The 16,292-nt window shown below is 39.1% G+C and overlaps 1 protein-coding gene across 3 annotated transcripts in view; it reads right to left on the minus strand.

Moving 5' to 3' along the window:
• RFX3 (regulatory factor X3) overlaps positions 1 to 12,199 on the minus strand; it is a 124,914-nt gene extending 112,715 nt beyond the window's left edge. The window contains exon 1 of one of the 3 annotated variants that reach the window (XM_032989710.2): positions 11,992 to 12,199. The gene's annotated coding sequence lies outside the window, so the exon portion shown is untranslated. Of the gene's footprint in view, positions 1 to 11,585; positions 11,643 to 11,991 lie in introns of those variants that run through there. The other 2 variants (XM_032989694.2, XM_042804821.1) reach the window with 2 other exon arrangements.
• Positions 12,200 to 16,292: the final 4,093 nt, after the last annotated feature.

Below are 16,292 nucleotides of genomic sequence, written 5' to 3' on the forward strand. Positions count from 1 at the left end.
CATTAACAGGAATACAGGGAAGTTATAGGAAAATGTTTTATATATCCTCATCACACACACACACAAAAAAAATCTCTTAAAATTCCTGGCCATTGTATTTGTTGAATACCACTTGCAAATCACCAGACAGTTAGCCAAATACAGAATGCTTCATCAACGTCCCTGAACTGGTCTTAACAAAGCAAGGAAGTTATCCAATTTATTTTAGAATTTTAAATAATTTTCACTAAAATTTTAAAATTTGATGAGTTTTTTTGTTTGTTTGTTTGTTTTTCACTGCAACAAAAGAATTAAGAAACACAAAGTAAGACCCTAATAAATACATATAAATAAAAGTCCACAGAAATGAACAACTGATGTTTGGTGTTTGCGAGGTGTTCAACCAAGGTCTTTCCTTCTTATTTAAATCCCTTTGTTCATAGTTCCCTTGTCTTGAAGGGACCTAACAAATTTGTTTTCCTTTGGTTGCAATTTTCTCTACTGTTATCATTTTTGCCTCTGCAGGGCTCCAGTGAAAATTCTCAAGGTTTCATTGTAAAATATTTTATAAATAAATTCACAGAATCCAGTCTATGTCCAGTCCTATATTTGTGAAATCCAGCAAATAAAGTGTAGGACCAAAATTATATAACTGTAGTAATGCACTGAAGCAAAAAGCATTACAAGAGTTCTGTGGTGTAAGGGAGAGAGTCTCCTGGGCATCCAAACTATGTCTTTGTAACGTATCTCAAGACAACTCTTTTGTGATTTCAGCTCTAGACACTATCCCTCCTCTTTTTACCTCCAGAGGTTAAGATTCAATTGCAGTCCTAAGAAATGGAACTGGCCAACAAGAAAAAGAACAAAAATTATCACAGTCTAGGAACTTCCACTGTAGAGCAAGAATCACAAGACCACAGGCTTGTTCAGGCTGCCACGGTTTTCAGGAGCTCTCAAGTCCAACTTTCTTCCCAAAGCAGGCTCAGACTTGGCATCAGACCAGCTCCTCAGGGCTCTATCCAGTCAGGGCTTGAAAATATCCAAGCACAGAGAGGGCAAAACCTCGCTTCACCCCAGCTGCATTGCTTGGCTGTCCTCATGGGGAAAAAGATTTTCCTTATCTCCAGTCTAAATCTCTCATTTCAACTTATGAACATTGACTCTCAAAATTCCACCATGCACTGCTGTGAAAAGCCTAGCTCCATCTTCTTCATGATTTCTTTGTAGGTATTAGGGAAGGCTGCAGTTAGGACCCCTGAAATTATGTCTTCTCCAGACTGAACAAGCCCAGGTCCCTTGACATCTCCTCAGAGACATGTGTGCTCCAGCTTCTGACTTAGTGGCCCTCTGGGAGGGTGAAGGCAAAACTAGACATGGATGTAGATGTTGACTAATACGTGCAGAGATGGGTGGGATAATAATTTCCCTCAATTTCCTGACTATACCCTTGTTTATACAGCTCAAGAGATACTTTTGATCTTCTCTACTGCCAAGGCGCGCTGCTGGCTTATGTTCAGCTCACTGTCAACCTCCTCCACAGTGCTGATTCCCAGCCACCCTGTCTCCAGCCTGTAGTCTAAAGACTGTTGAGTGAGGGTCTGTGAATACCTAAACAGCTGCACAGGGCTCTCCCTTTTGGCCAGTATATTACTGTGTAAGTAAGCTAAAAGAGAATCTTTTTTTCAGTGACCACTTTTGTACGAGATTTCCCTGAACAGCATAAAAATACCATGATTATAACAGATAATCTATGTTTGTTATAAGAAAATACATGCTTTCTAACACTCTGTGAAGGACAGTTAACAGACTATTTGAGAAAAGATACTTAATACAGAAACAGCGTGATAACAGCCAGTGATGTGAAAACCACCAGTTTTACTCATTGCCATAATGTAAGTAACTCCATGTGACAAGGCCAGACCACCTAAATTCAAAAGCAATGTCCTGCTAGATGATTTTTATTCCTATGAAATTATCTGCCACATTTCTTTTACTCTTAGAGAATAAATAAATAACAAGTAAACAAAACACCACACAGCACTAGGTACCCTACAAATCTTCTGTTCCTTTGCTTTTATAGCAAACTTAACCATTACCATACTAACAGATGAAATTCTGTAACTAGAGTATGCAAAAAGCTTTTGAATCAGTACATAAAACAGAAGTACTTCATGTAGAAGAAACATATTTTTAAAAACAAAACATAATTATTAGCCAGCGAAAGCAAATCATTGGGAGTTCAGAAGCATAGCTATAAAACAAAGTTACACTTGTGACCAGGCATCTTGGTTTATGGAGGTAACACAGTTATTTTTATTAGGTGACTTAACATATCAATTAACATCTCAATCCCCACTATTAACACCCAATTATACCTTCAAGCCATTTTTAATGGCCAAACCCTGCTATGTTGCCCTTTCTACACAACAAACTTTGGAACAAATACTTTAGCATTTCTGATCAAAACTTCCCCCACACATCTTCCTTTATCTTAGATGACCAAAGCATAACTTCCTGTTTCCTATCTGACAGATACATCTGGTTTTCTGTCTTGGACATTATACCTTTTCCCATACTATAAAATGTGAGAAGAAAATATTATACTTTACTAAACAATTAGCTATTTTCAGTACAGGAAAAAACAAACAAAAAAACAAACAAACAACCAAACAACAACAACAACAAAAAAAAACAAACAAACAAACAAACAAACAAAAAAAAAAAAAAAAAAAAAAAAAAAAACACCAAACTTCCAGCTCCAGCTTAACCTCCTTTCAGAAGGCTACGGTTGGCCAGCCTATTGATGTTGAGCTCTCAAGAAATTCAGCTGAAGAGTTACCATCCCTGTATCACAATATGCAACCTACAACACAACTATACTGACACAACAACTTTTGAGTGTCCCAAACTTATGACTGGTCTGAGAGCACAAGCCATTAAGAGCTACTGAGTTGCTCCAGGTCCCAACCGTATAACCTAGTATGTCATCCTGAAATGAAGCGGTGAGAACCATTAAAAGGCAGTCTTCTACATGCAAAGTAATACTAATATTTCCATTCATCTCAGTTGCCTGAAATATTTGTGATACATAACCTTTGACTAAAGGATACATGAAAAACCTATCTTCATCAGGTCATGAAAGTTGGTCACTGCAGTCATGATCCTATGTCTAGCTCTTCCTTTAAGTCAAGAAATGTCAAATTCTTCAGAATTCAATCAGGAGAACTATGTACTAAAGTAAGGACAAGCAGTGAAGAGATTGAACACCTTCAAGCCCTGCTAAAGACAGGAAACTTGACTCAGTGGCTCATATCAGCATCATGGCAGGTAATTTTAGTAAGTGAAATTTAAATTTTAGTAAGATGTGCCTCCCCAAACTATTGATATAAGATGGTAACTGAAATCTGAACATTCCAGACTGCACAAGTTCATAACGTTACACTGTCTGACTACCTTGAAACAACAACATTTAAAAAAAAACACACCAAACAGCTGCAACTGGATCAGCATAAAAACACAACCATTAAAATAAGAGAAGCTCTGTCCCATAAACCAGAATCAGTACTTGCATGATAAATTATGCTATTGCTTTGTAGGACCAACTCTAATTATAAGTCTATTGCAAATAAACCTTTCCTTGGTTTGACACAAGCTTGATAGTGAAGTGTATTTCAGTCACAAAAGCTGAATTCTGTGAACCAACCTGAGGTTTAGAAAACCCTAAGCTTCTCGCACGGCCACATAACTACAGAATCAGTGCACCAAAACCGCTACAAATCCACCTGCCCACTACTGTTCCTTGAAATACTCTGTAAGGACTATCATCCTTACAATACAAATGAACTGCAGAGTTGCAGAAAAACAGAGCAACTTGGGACACCCTCGAGTCAGAAAGCTCCTGGAAAGCTGGAAAGAGACAATACCATAAAAAGTTGTGCTTTCATCTTAGCTCATTCACATTTGCCTCACTTCAAAACTCAGAAACTGAACACAAAAGGATTTCCACAAAATAAGGGAATGGAGCCGTTTTCTGTGTTACATACCTCCATTTTAAAGTGAATTATGTTTTACTCCATAAAGCAACTTTAAGGATGGTATAGCTCACAGAAGAGCGTTCATGTCTTTCAGAAAGTCCAAAAAATGGTCCTCCTGTAAATTACAGGGAATTGCTATCCCTGTTACACAGAATCAACTCTGAGATACTGGATTCTACATTTTTTCATTTACTAAATATGACAGAAAAAAACGATATTAATATGAAAGAGTTATTTATCAACTATTTTGCAAATTGCAACTCAGTTGCTGTGGTTTAACACAGTGAAACAAATACTAAACAGAAACCAGCATGTTGATATGACCTTAGCTACCACATGCTCAACAAGCTAGCATGTCAATTTCACCTCATGGCTAACAGTTAATTTGGTAAATCAGCTACTATCAGGTAGTTCAACTGCTCCTCACTAGTCAAGGCAAATGTAACTTCGAATACAGCCAGACCTTTCTGCAGAAGCAATGTAAATAGTTTCCATAAATCATATATTAATTTTATAAATGGGTGTAATAGTATGTAGAGCTATAGATATTTAAACATTAACTTTCTGTAACTTAACTGTAAGATGTGATTTGATCATTACGTTATTTTAAATTTTTTAATCAAAAATTTTGAGTAAATTTAGTTTAAAAATAGTGATTATAGAACAACTCTTTTCCTATAAAACACTTTGATAAACAAGCATGGTTTTTTAATTAAGACAAGTAGTTTTAAGGCACGTTTTTTTTCTTTACTGTATCTTTCCAAATTCTCCAAGAGACCCAAAACAATTAACATTGAATCCCAATAATAAACATAGTATGTAAAAACTTAACTGGAAATACAGACTAACAATCCTTTGTCTAAAGCCACGTGTCCTTCCTAATGGAAGAACTACAATGCATATCTCATTAACAAGAATGTGGAGTAGGAAATATTCTTCCTTCACTAAATTGGTAACTGTATTGTCTCTCCTGCTTATGTTAAGCTACAGAACAACAGTAAGAATAGAACACACAAAAGAAAAAAAAAAAAAAAGTCAGGGCTCTAGATGGAGAATTCTGAAAACTTTTTGCAGCAGTTAAATAGAAGATGAATCTTCAAATTTATGAGATGTTTAACATAAGACAGAAACCCTGACAATCACCACTCCTTCAAATGGCAAGAGAACTGCAATTATTTTGTTACTTTTGCTTTCACCTAACTATAATGAGTAGACTTAGTCCTCCTTAGTAAATACTAGCTATTGTTTTGTGGTTCAGCTCATCTAAGACTCACACTGTCAAGCTGCACTCAGCTGTTCACAGAATGCTACCAAGAGATAAGGCAGAAAAAGCTCAGGTGATAGTATCTCATTTTGTTTAGATGGAACTACACAGACCAACAGCAACTTTTGTAAGTGCTTTGTGGATAATGTGGATAAATACTGAAAAACATGAGCTCAAATTCACAATCCTGGTCATCTAATCCACTAGCAAGTAAACCCTTCAAATAGCCTATAAACATCCAATATCACTGTCAGATTAAGGTAAGCAAGACTGGTCTCCCTTCTCCTTGTCAGATTTAGGTACATTATGGGGAGGGAAAGGGGAGGAAGGGGCGAGGGGTCAGAAATCAGGCCAAAGGTATTCCAGAAACAATACACAACACATCACCTGAAAATTCAGCAGACATGAACTAGCTCATTGGAGCTAAAAATGTATTTTTTAATTTTAGCTCCACAGAAGCAGAATAAATAGCCATCTATAAACTTAGTAACTGTGTTGTAATAGAAGTAATCAGACAAGAAAAGACAACACCTTAACTGAAGGAGAATAAACTGATTCAATGGCTCATGCAAAGTGACATAATGCACCTTTTAACAGATTTGCCTGTTTCTGTTTCTACTTTGCAATGTCGCATGATTTAACTACACTAAGTGTTTAGAAAACATCCCTGAGGTGGTATGTAAGAGAAAACACAGATTAATTATTATGAGGTAATAAAAGAGAAAAGAGAAACCATTTACTTGGCAGATAAACAGTAAACACAGCTTTGAGTCATTAGTTGTAGTAGCAGCATCCAAAGCCTGAACAAAATCTAAAGACATGGTTCTTGCCTTAAAGACCTTATAAACTCATTTGAAGTAAGACTTCAGTAAGAACAAAATTAAAGAACTAAAGAAACTGTTTACTCAGAGGTCTGAGAAGCTGAGGTATACTCAAAATACTCAGGGTCTATGGGTAGATGAAATGACTTAAAAATAGTGCTAGATTTTTTTCCTCTCATTAATGCATGAATAAAAGTCACAAATGTTACAAGTACACTCAAATACAGTGATTAATATACAATCTTTGGTGTTCCTATAGCATTGTTATGGATGTCATCTAAGAACTTAAGTAAAACAGGTTAGAAATAAGTTAGTAATTGACAGCGGAAGTCTGAATTGCTAGAATTTAAACTTCCAAGACTCATTGAATTTAACACTGTAAAACAGGAAATTCCTCTATTAAATACAATGTACAATATAGTCCATCCATCACCTCTTGATTTTAGGCCACTAAATCTGAAGTTAGGGGACCAAAGACAAACAACTTACCATGCTGGAACAGGAAAAACAACTACAGGTAGCATGCAAAACCAATCAATTTAAGATGTAGTATCCCAGCTCCAGCCTGCACTTTTTCACATGCTTCCAAAGGGAACCTACACTTAACTAGACACCATTATCCATCCACATGCACAAAAAAATCATTGCCTTATTAGTCTTACAGTGTATGAAAAAAGGGTATTATTAAATTACAGAAACTACAGCAATGAAATTCTAATCTGCCAGGTTCATATATCCATACAGAAGTTTTTTAAATGAAACATTGTGATATTCACAAATATGTAGAGGATATTCCTTTTATACTGGGGTTTATTTGTTTGTTTGGGGGGATGTGGGGTTGGGGTTTTGTTTTGGTTTGTTTTTTACTTTCCCAAAACTAATGATTGATGAAGAAAGATACCTATCCTCATCAACTAAAGCTCCTGTGTCTTTTTCAATTCAGAAGTAAATAGGTAAGCTTCAACCTCAGTTTCATGCAGGAAGAGTTCTAGTGAGAAAGAAAAATATATAGAGAAATTAATTTTTTAAAAATAATTCAGCTATAAATAATTACATAAGTGATTATAGACTTATAAATGAAAAATGTAACATACAAGAAGCACCACTCTAAAATGCATGCGTCTCTCAGTAAGTTCACTTGGCTTTTCAGATGAGCAATAATTTACTTCCGTAAGTATAAACTGCTTCATCTATATGCGATACAGACATAATTTACACATAAATATTTGTTCTTTTTCAATGAACAGAGATTATAATTTAAGTGTGTGTATATATACACACAGACACACACATAGACAGATATGGAACAGCCCATTTCTTCAACAGTTTTTAGCATAATATTGACAGAATAGTAAATTTGCTATATTGCAATGCACGGAAAAAAGTAGAAAAACTTCAGTAAGATTTATTCAAATCCCATATACATTATCAGTGTATTCCAATTAAAAAATTTTTAGGATTCCCTTTCCTTTTGTATTTCAAATAGTATAGCACCCTCTGGTGCATCTAGTAGAAAGAAACTAACTAAGAATAAACACCAGTCATTGTTATAAAAACGACAACATTGAAGAAACTAAAAAAGGAGCCATTAGAAACAAGAAATGCCTAAGAATTGTTAGAAATCAAAATTCAATTTCATTCTTTCTTATTAAAATTGTTTATAATGGAGGAATTTATAACTATTGAAGAATAAAATAAAGAAAAGGAAAAAAACTGCAAGTACACCAGTATAGAAGGGTACCAGAAAAAAAAGGACAGTAGTTTGAAACTAATCTCGTGTTCCTAATAACATGTCATTTTTATTAAAAAATAAATATAAAATTAAATATTCTTCAAGAAAAAAAAAAGGTAAGAAGTATAGTGAAACAAAACGGAACATCAAGCAATATATCTGCTCTTCATCTTGCAAGGATGAAAATTATTAGGACTACAGCTAGTCCTACACAGTCATAAACTGCTAAATTTCACACTCAAACAGTCACATCTCCTTTAAAAGTCCAATTAGAGGAATTAAAAATAACATGATTGTACTATATGGAACACTTCAAACTCTGATATGACACGTTAACTATTAAGACACAACTAGTCACTGGGAAAATAATTTCCTACAAAAGTACATTTTGCTAATCACAAAAGCAGAGATCACCACCTGCTATAGGCAGCTCTTTTGTAAACCTCTGGAAGTCTCAACACAATGCACAAGAAATGAAAGTGACACCTGTTTAAACCAGCCATCTGTCCCTAACAAACTAGATTTAACCAAATCAGTATATGTACTGCTTCTTGAATTTCCAGAATACGGGTATACATATCATCTGTGAGAAAAGGGAAGTACTGTTACGATTGACAACTAACTTTACTAGAAATACATAAACAACAAACTTGTGGCTAACAGAAAAACATCATCTTAAACATTAGCCTATTCATTTTAAAAGCTTCATTAATTTTTCAGCCCTCATTCTTAGTAAAAAAAAAAAGTAGTTTCATTCATAATTTAAAAACATCCTACTTTTGGTATTCTAATACATTCATTTAACAAAGAGTTTGATTTTTGAAATGGAACTCAACTACAAAGACACAACAATACCACTGAAAGCTTATTTTTTTATTCTGCCTGTATTTGTGATGCATTCACAACTTACCATTTCAACTGGAAATAATTTTTAAAAAGGACTTTAGAGTCATATGTCTTGTATATTTAAAAGCATATTCATTAATTATTCCACATGATAATACCTGCAGCTGGTAAGCTTTTGGGGACTGCAGGTAAAAATACAACTAATGTAGAATATTTTAAGAGGGAAGGAAGCCTTTCATAAGAGGACAAAGTAAAGAGAGAAAACCAGAGACACTAGCTAGAACACTAAAAAGAACTGCAATGATAAAAGATTATTGCATTTTAGATGCTTGCTTACATTTCAAGTAAGAAGAGAAGAAAGCAGTAACACTCTTCCTTCTCAATGTAAAGTTTAGTAAACTAAAAGAAACAGCAGTATTTATTTCTGTAGACAGTTTTGTGATTAACAAACTACCATATCAGATGGGAACAAGAAATGGGATAGTGCTAACAAAGTCAAACCTAATTATCAAATAAAGCACCTTGCCTTGAAACTCTTTAACAGCATTGTACCTTTTATCCCCATTTCATTTACCTACACAACATTACTGAAACGGTTTTTCCACAGTAGCACAATGTAGGTTAGCTCGCTAACCACACACCTGAGCATATGATCCAGATAGGCTCATTAGGATATGCTGAAACGCAATTAGATAGTTACACTAAGTCACGAAAACCAACAAATTAAAAAAAAATAAGAAAATCACAAGCCACCTCATTTTCAAACACTGGTTAATATCACAAACACCAACTATTTTGATAGCTGCAGGCATTAGGGAATCTGAATGTATAATGCAGATCTCATCTGTGACTGTTACAGTATTTCAGATAGAATAAAGAGTCAATACATTTCTCAGTGAAGTCCATAATATTAAAAAAGGTGATTATGGCTGCATTGTTATTTTTGAAATCGCAGTCACTGCTTAAAAAAACCCCATGGCTAAATAGTACTAAAAAAGGTCTTTGTTTTAGACAAAATCATGTACTTTTAATCTGATTTTTAAGAAACATCTGTATGTCTCCTCACAGAGTTAAAACAGAAAGTTTGTCAAGTAGCGTACTTTTCTTTGCTACTTGGCTACCAGTGGTCTGGATACATGTTCTGCAATGACAGATTTCAACACCCAGAAGGGATTCTATCCTGACTAGTACTGTGTCCCACTGTAACAGGGCTACTCAAGAAAGTCATGGTGCAGAACTGACATCTCTTTTCAACAACAGTAGATGCCAGAAATTACTTCACAACCAATGAATCACACAAACTACCCAACAAAAACAATACAAATACATTAAAATTTGAATGTGCCATATAGCCCATACGCTACTGTAACTCACACTGAAGATTCTTAATGCCTTTGGAACTTATTTAACAGCAGGACCTAGAAAACTGGCTCTCAGTGGTTTCATCTTGAGTAAAATCACAAAAGATAACAATGTAGAGACCTTTTGTCAATACACAGAATAATTTATTTTCTAAGTTCCTGTTGGCCCATGAAATATACATTAAAAAAAAAAAAAAAAAACAGATCCAATATGCCTTAGCTCAAGAAATATTAATATCAACAATGCAATAACTACTTAGCACGTTTTGTAGTTGACAGCTGCTTGGAAAAATTGCCCGTCACACTCATTGGCAGTTCCAACAAGAGACAAATATATTGTTATTGAAATTGTAACGAGAAACTCCGCATTTTACACAGGATTCTACAAACATAAAAATAGAACAAGTCTACATACAATTAAAATTCTAGATTAAAAGCAATAACATACTTTTTTCCTAGGTATTTTATGAAATAAAGCAGTAGGTAATAAATAAGCTTCAAAAAGAAAAAGGCTTGCCACAATGACACATATTTTGACAAGTCAAAGGGTAGAGTGCAACTGCATAGGGAGATGTTAAAGAGAATTTCATTGCCATGATAGATGCCAAAAATTCACTTTATTTAAATAATTTTAAAAATAGTTTAAGTGTGATTTGATGCCACTGACAGAACAAATCTTTAGATCTTAATGATAAAGAAAATAAGCAGTTTGGAATAAATTAAAAAAAAAAAAGCAAAACATCCTCATTAATAACACAATTTCTAATACAGGTCCCTCAGAGGTAAAAAGCTGCCCCTTGCCTCTTCCCCAAATGTACTCCTGAAATACAGTAGTAATAACAAAACCAGAAAGGCTTTTTTTTTTTTCTTTTTTTTAATACTATTTCTTGTTCTCTCCTTTCTTTGCTGTTCAGCATACAAACTTGCATGCAGTATCTTGAATTTCCTTCACTGTGGAGCTTAAGAAAACTGAAATGGATTCTCTCCACATGTATAAACTAAATCTACACATGCACTGCTCCATACTACACTGGCAGTATGAAAGCATCATTTTAAAAACAATCCTCTGCAGAAAGAGTGAAAGAAAAAAAAAAAAAACAACACTGCTACTATGTGTGTGTATGGGTGGAGGTACTGAATAAACAAAAAACCCACTTCAGAATACAAAGAAAATAGAGCTTGCAGTAAAATAAGCAGCAACATTAATTATAAATAAAAGAAAAAATTACATGGCTACATAAAGCACAGAAAAGTGATTGATACGATCGCTAGCACAAGTGTCATTAAAAGACATAGCAAGTTCACAAAAATCTGCAACATTTATCAGTCACACCAAACCAGAACAAGGCCCCTCCAAGTGAAAGGGGAAAAACACCCCCCGCTTTTGGTGTACTACAGGATCCGTCTCTGCCTGCATCCCTCCTCCCACCCCCGTGTTCCTTCAGGGATTTAAAGTAAGTAACCTCAGACTGTGGCCGGAGCCTCGTTCCCAGGTTTCTACATCCCCCCATCCGTGCAAACGACTGACCAAGTAAGACGCATACCCACCGCGTCCAAGTGATTGTCCGAGAGGTCCCAGAAGCGTGCCTCCGTCCCCATCATCGCCCAGCCTCTCCTCCTCCTCACCTCGCACCGCGGCCGGCTGCCCTCCCCGCCCAGCGGACACCCCCACCCCAACCGCCCCTCTCGAGAACGCGCCCCCCACCCAGGGGCAGGGCAGCCGGGGCGGGCGGAGGGAGGCAGCGAGGCGGGGAGAAGGACGAGGAAGAGGGACGGAGGCGGAGAGGCGGCGGGTGAAAGAGGGGGACCCCCGAGGGCGACCCACGTCCCACCCCCCTCCTCGCTGCACCGCAACCAACCGCGCAGCCCAAGGGAGCAGCCCCGGCCCGGATGCTGCGCGGAGGGGGAGGGAGCGCGGAGGGAGGGCCGGCGTGCGCCCGACAAGCATATTCACCTGGGCTGAGGCGGGCTGTGGTGGCGTTCCCGCTGTCGTTGCTGCTGGAGGAGGCTGTTGTTGTTGTTGTTGTTGTTGTTGTGGGTGACGATGAGGAAGGGGGTGAGGAGCAGCAGCAGCAGGAGGAGGAGGAGCAGGAGAGGAGCGGTTGTTGTTGATGGGTAACAGTCGCCAGGACTACGGTGACTATGGCGCTTGATTCACAAGGCAACGGTTGCTATAACTCACAAAAGGGAGAGCGAGCGAGGGAGGAGGAGGCGGCGGCCCAGCCGGAGAGGCCCGGAAGAGGCGGGGCCTGCCCTAACGGGCAACGCTGGCACGCGCAGCGCCGGATTTCTCAGCCCGACCGGGCACCGCCTCGGCTCTTGTGCCGCGAGGGGACCGGCGGCGCGGGGGGGGGGGGGGGGGGGGGTGCGGTGCGGCGCGGCGGAGCGGCGGCGCGCGGCCCACGGCGAGGGGCGTGGCCGCGCCGGTGCTGCCTGGGCCGGGCCCGCGGCCGTGATGACGCCAGTTCCGGCGGGCGGGGCTGCGGCGCCGTGCCCGCGGAGGGGGCCGCACAGGCGCCCGCCGGTGGGCGCAGGAGCCGCCGCCGGATGGCAGGGGCGGGAGGCGAGGCGAGGCCCGGCCCGGCCCGGCGGCGGCGCTCCCCCTCCCAGCGCTGTCTCTCACAGGCGCCCTGCGCCGCGTCCCCTCGGAAGATGGCAGCGAGGAGCCGCGGGCGGTGGGGGAGCTGTCCGGCTGCCGCCATTTTAAGGCGGGAGGGAGGGAGGGCGGCGGGGCCCGCCGCGCTGGGGCTCTGCGCTGGCCCTGCCCGCCCTGGGCTCCGCCGGCCCGGAGGCATGAGGCCGCGCTGTGGCCCAGCCAAGGCCCAGGGTCGCCCGGTGGCTGCCCCGGGTCCACCCGCCGGGCCTCCGCCCCTTTGGGGGCGGTGGGGGGCAGTGGGTATGGTGCCGACACTGGGCTGTGAGAGCCGGCAGCTCTTGGCAGTTTGTGTACCTGCTCGTTCTAGGTGCGTACCAAGGGGACAGGTGATGTGGAAGGTGTAGGTGGTGTGCTGGCTACCTGCAGTGCCCGCACATCCAGTGGCCACTGTGGTGCGTCTCTAGTCCCAGTGCAGCCCCATTTGCAGCCCTTTACTAACCTGCAGCCCTATGCACAGCTGCTGCTGACTGGCTAGCCAGCAATGCTTGCCTGTAATCTATGTAAACCACATAATTCGCTCATGACCGTTTCCTATGTACTGGTCTGTATCCTCACATGTTCTCTTGCCAACACATGGCTTAACAAGCTTGCAATCTTTCTCATACCTGTTTCTATACACACTTGACATTTGGCTCACATACCCTACAACCACTCCACTATACCTAGCCCTACCAGAACAGATCAAAATTGCTCATACATACCGCAGAAGCATTTTCAAAACGTGAATAGATTTAATGACATTTTCAGGGCCCAATGTAACCATCATAGCCATAACGATTATTTACAAAACACAGTAAAAAATAAAACCTTAATTGTCAGAGCTTTAAGTCTATAACAGAAAAATATTGAATTAATAAAGCTCTGCACTTCTTCAGCAGAAGCTATGTCTTACTACATCATTCTGCAGAACCTAATCTTCCTGAGATGCTAAACTGAGATCTTCAGTGGATCACACTCTCACTTGAAACAGCAGCCTTGTCAATCAGAAACACTGAGATGAGGCATGACCATAAGCATTCAAATTTAATAACAGTACATAACCGTGCATTTAAGTACTCCATTCATTTGAAGGTAAATGATATTTTGATAATCATCTTTCATTCTACCTACCCAGCAAACACTGTAGTTTTATTTAGCTGGTAGGACATTGAAAGGTTTGAGGATTTGTATTTTCGTTGAATTTTAAATTTCGTATGAACAACATGAAGGGCAAAAAGGGCTGTTGAACACTGAGTAACTTTACCAGAAAATTGTTGCCAAAGCAATGGGACTCGATACCATGGTAAAGCTTAGCAATATTCATCTCATCCATGTTGCTGAAGAAAGTGTTGGTCTTAAGTTTTTATTTTTTGATACCATACTGTCCTTTCTGTTGCGTCAGTTGTCACTTGCATGTGTATTTACTTGGCAAGATGAACAGGGTGAGCTGTGGTAAATGTTATAAAGTTGAAAGATAAAAGCACTGGGCTGTTGATTTGCATTCTCAAATCATGGAACTTTATGTCTGTCTGTGTAGGAAGAACAAATCAAACCTAATTCAGGCTCTGGCAGAAATTTGCAACGTACAAGTATAAATATCACTACACTGCTTTCCTTGAACCAGTGTATTTGCAGAATATTTTAGTCTATACCAGCATTTCAGTCTATAAATACGTGATCACTTGCTGTGTCAGAAAGAGGGTAGTAGCTACTTTTGTTATAGGGAAGTTATTCAATCAGTTCTATGTTTTGATGCTTCCATCTATGAAATTAATTTGCGGAGGTAGCCACTTGGATTAGTCAAGGCCTAATGGAAACTGAAGTTCTGTTTTAAATAATTTCAAATACATTTCTACATTTTTTTATCTCAAAATTTTATCAATTTGATCTTTATCAAAAAACATCTCAATTTTTGAATAGATGATCTCTCTTTGTTTGAACTTGTCAACACCTACTTATTGCAAGATAGTCGGTAAAAACATTCAATCTCTTCATAGAACTTCTGTAACTAATTACATTATTAAACAACCTGCCAAATTGAAATATGAAATCACTATTGATTAAAGTGGTTGTATTGTTAAAAGCCTTGTATTTTACATTTAGACACAGAATATACTGTATATCAAAATAATTGCATGCTTTCTTATGTGGTTAAGGATTAATCAGAATGTAATCAAAGTTTTTCACCAGTGAACTAAAACAGGGTGGGACAGAAATTGCTCATGTACTTTGAAAAGTATCGCTTATTGTTGTCAGAATCAAGACTTTAACGCCTCTGAAAAGAATTGGCTTCATATGCAGGAATTAATACTTCGTTTTTTTATGTTGAGAATGATAATGGAAGAAAGGCTATTCCTATGAACTACTTCTTTTCTGATACTAGATTTGCAATGCTTTCAGTTTTTGATCTTCAGCAGAATTATATGGCCATCCCTTAGGACTTTTCAAAAATCCAAAATCTAACACAGTTTGCATATTTCTTATAGGGTCATAATTAGTCTGTATAGTAGTGTCATACAACTGAGCTTATTTCTTGTTAAGTCCACTTCATAGATTGTTCACATTTCCAAAAGTTTTTCAGATACAGTCTGTCATTTGTAGCATATCCAAAACATACCATAAGGCATTGTCCTGGTTTGAGCTGAAATAGAGTTAATTTTTTTTTTCAGGAAGTAGAAGAGTGCTGTGTTTTGGATTTAGCTCTGGGTTTGGTATGAGAAGAATGCTGACAGCACACTGGTGTTTTCAGCTGCTACCGAGACTTCAAGGACTCTCCGAGTCCCCATGTCCTGCCCGTGTGCAAGTGCACAAGAAGCAGGGAGAGAGCACGGCCAGAGCACCAGACCCAAACTGGCCAGTGAAATATTCCATATCATGGAACGTCATGCTCACTATATAGAGGAGGGGTGGTCGGGAAGGGGCTCTCTCTCTCTCTCTCTCTCTCTCTCGCTTCTGGGATTGCGATTGTGGGATCTTGGTATTTTGGGGTTGCTGGCCGGGAACGGGCTGGGGATTGGTCAGCGGGTGGTGAGCAATTACATTGTGCATTGCCCGTTTATATTTTTCTATTACTGTCATTGTTCTCATTTTATTACCATTATTAAACTGTTCCTATCTCAACCTGTGAGTCTCCCTTTACCCCTCCAATTCCCTCCCCCATTCCCAGGTGGGGGGCAGGGAAGAGTGGGGGTGATCAGCTGCAGGGTGGTTGGCTGCCGACCAGGCTCAAACCACAACAGACATTTCTATCAGCCATGTCGTGCAGAACACAGTATCTATATATCTTATGAAGCAGTGTAAAGGCAACACAGAATGTTAAAGTGTGTGAGAGCAATCAAACTGATTCAGACCATGAGTACATCTAATCCAGTATTCTTACTGGCACAATTAGTATAGGTTAATGCCTGGAGAAGTGCAAGAACAAGCATATACATGCATTTCACTTGTTAACTTTGACACCCTATGACCATTTTCAGCTCAGGGATTTTCTGAACTGTGCGTGATTTGTCTTTTTATAACCTTCAGAGAATCTTTTCCAAAAATGTGTCCAGTCTCCCTTTAAACTCATGCATAAGCTTTACATTCACAACATCTTTTACCGAGAAGAGCCAACTGTCTGG

Source organism: Tyto alba, unplaced genomic scaffold (assembly GCF_018691265.1).
Source record: "Tyto alba isolate M040663 unplaced genomic scaffold, T.alba_DEE_v4.0 Super-Scaffold_42, whole genome shotgun sequence".
Taxonomy (NCBI): domain Eukaryota; kingdom Metazoa; phylum Chordata; class Aves; order Strigiformes; family Tytonidae; genus Tyto; species Tyto alba.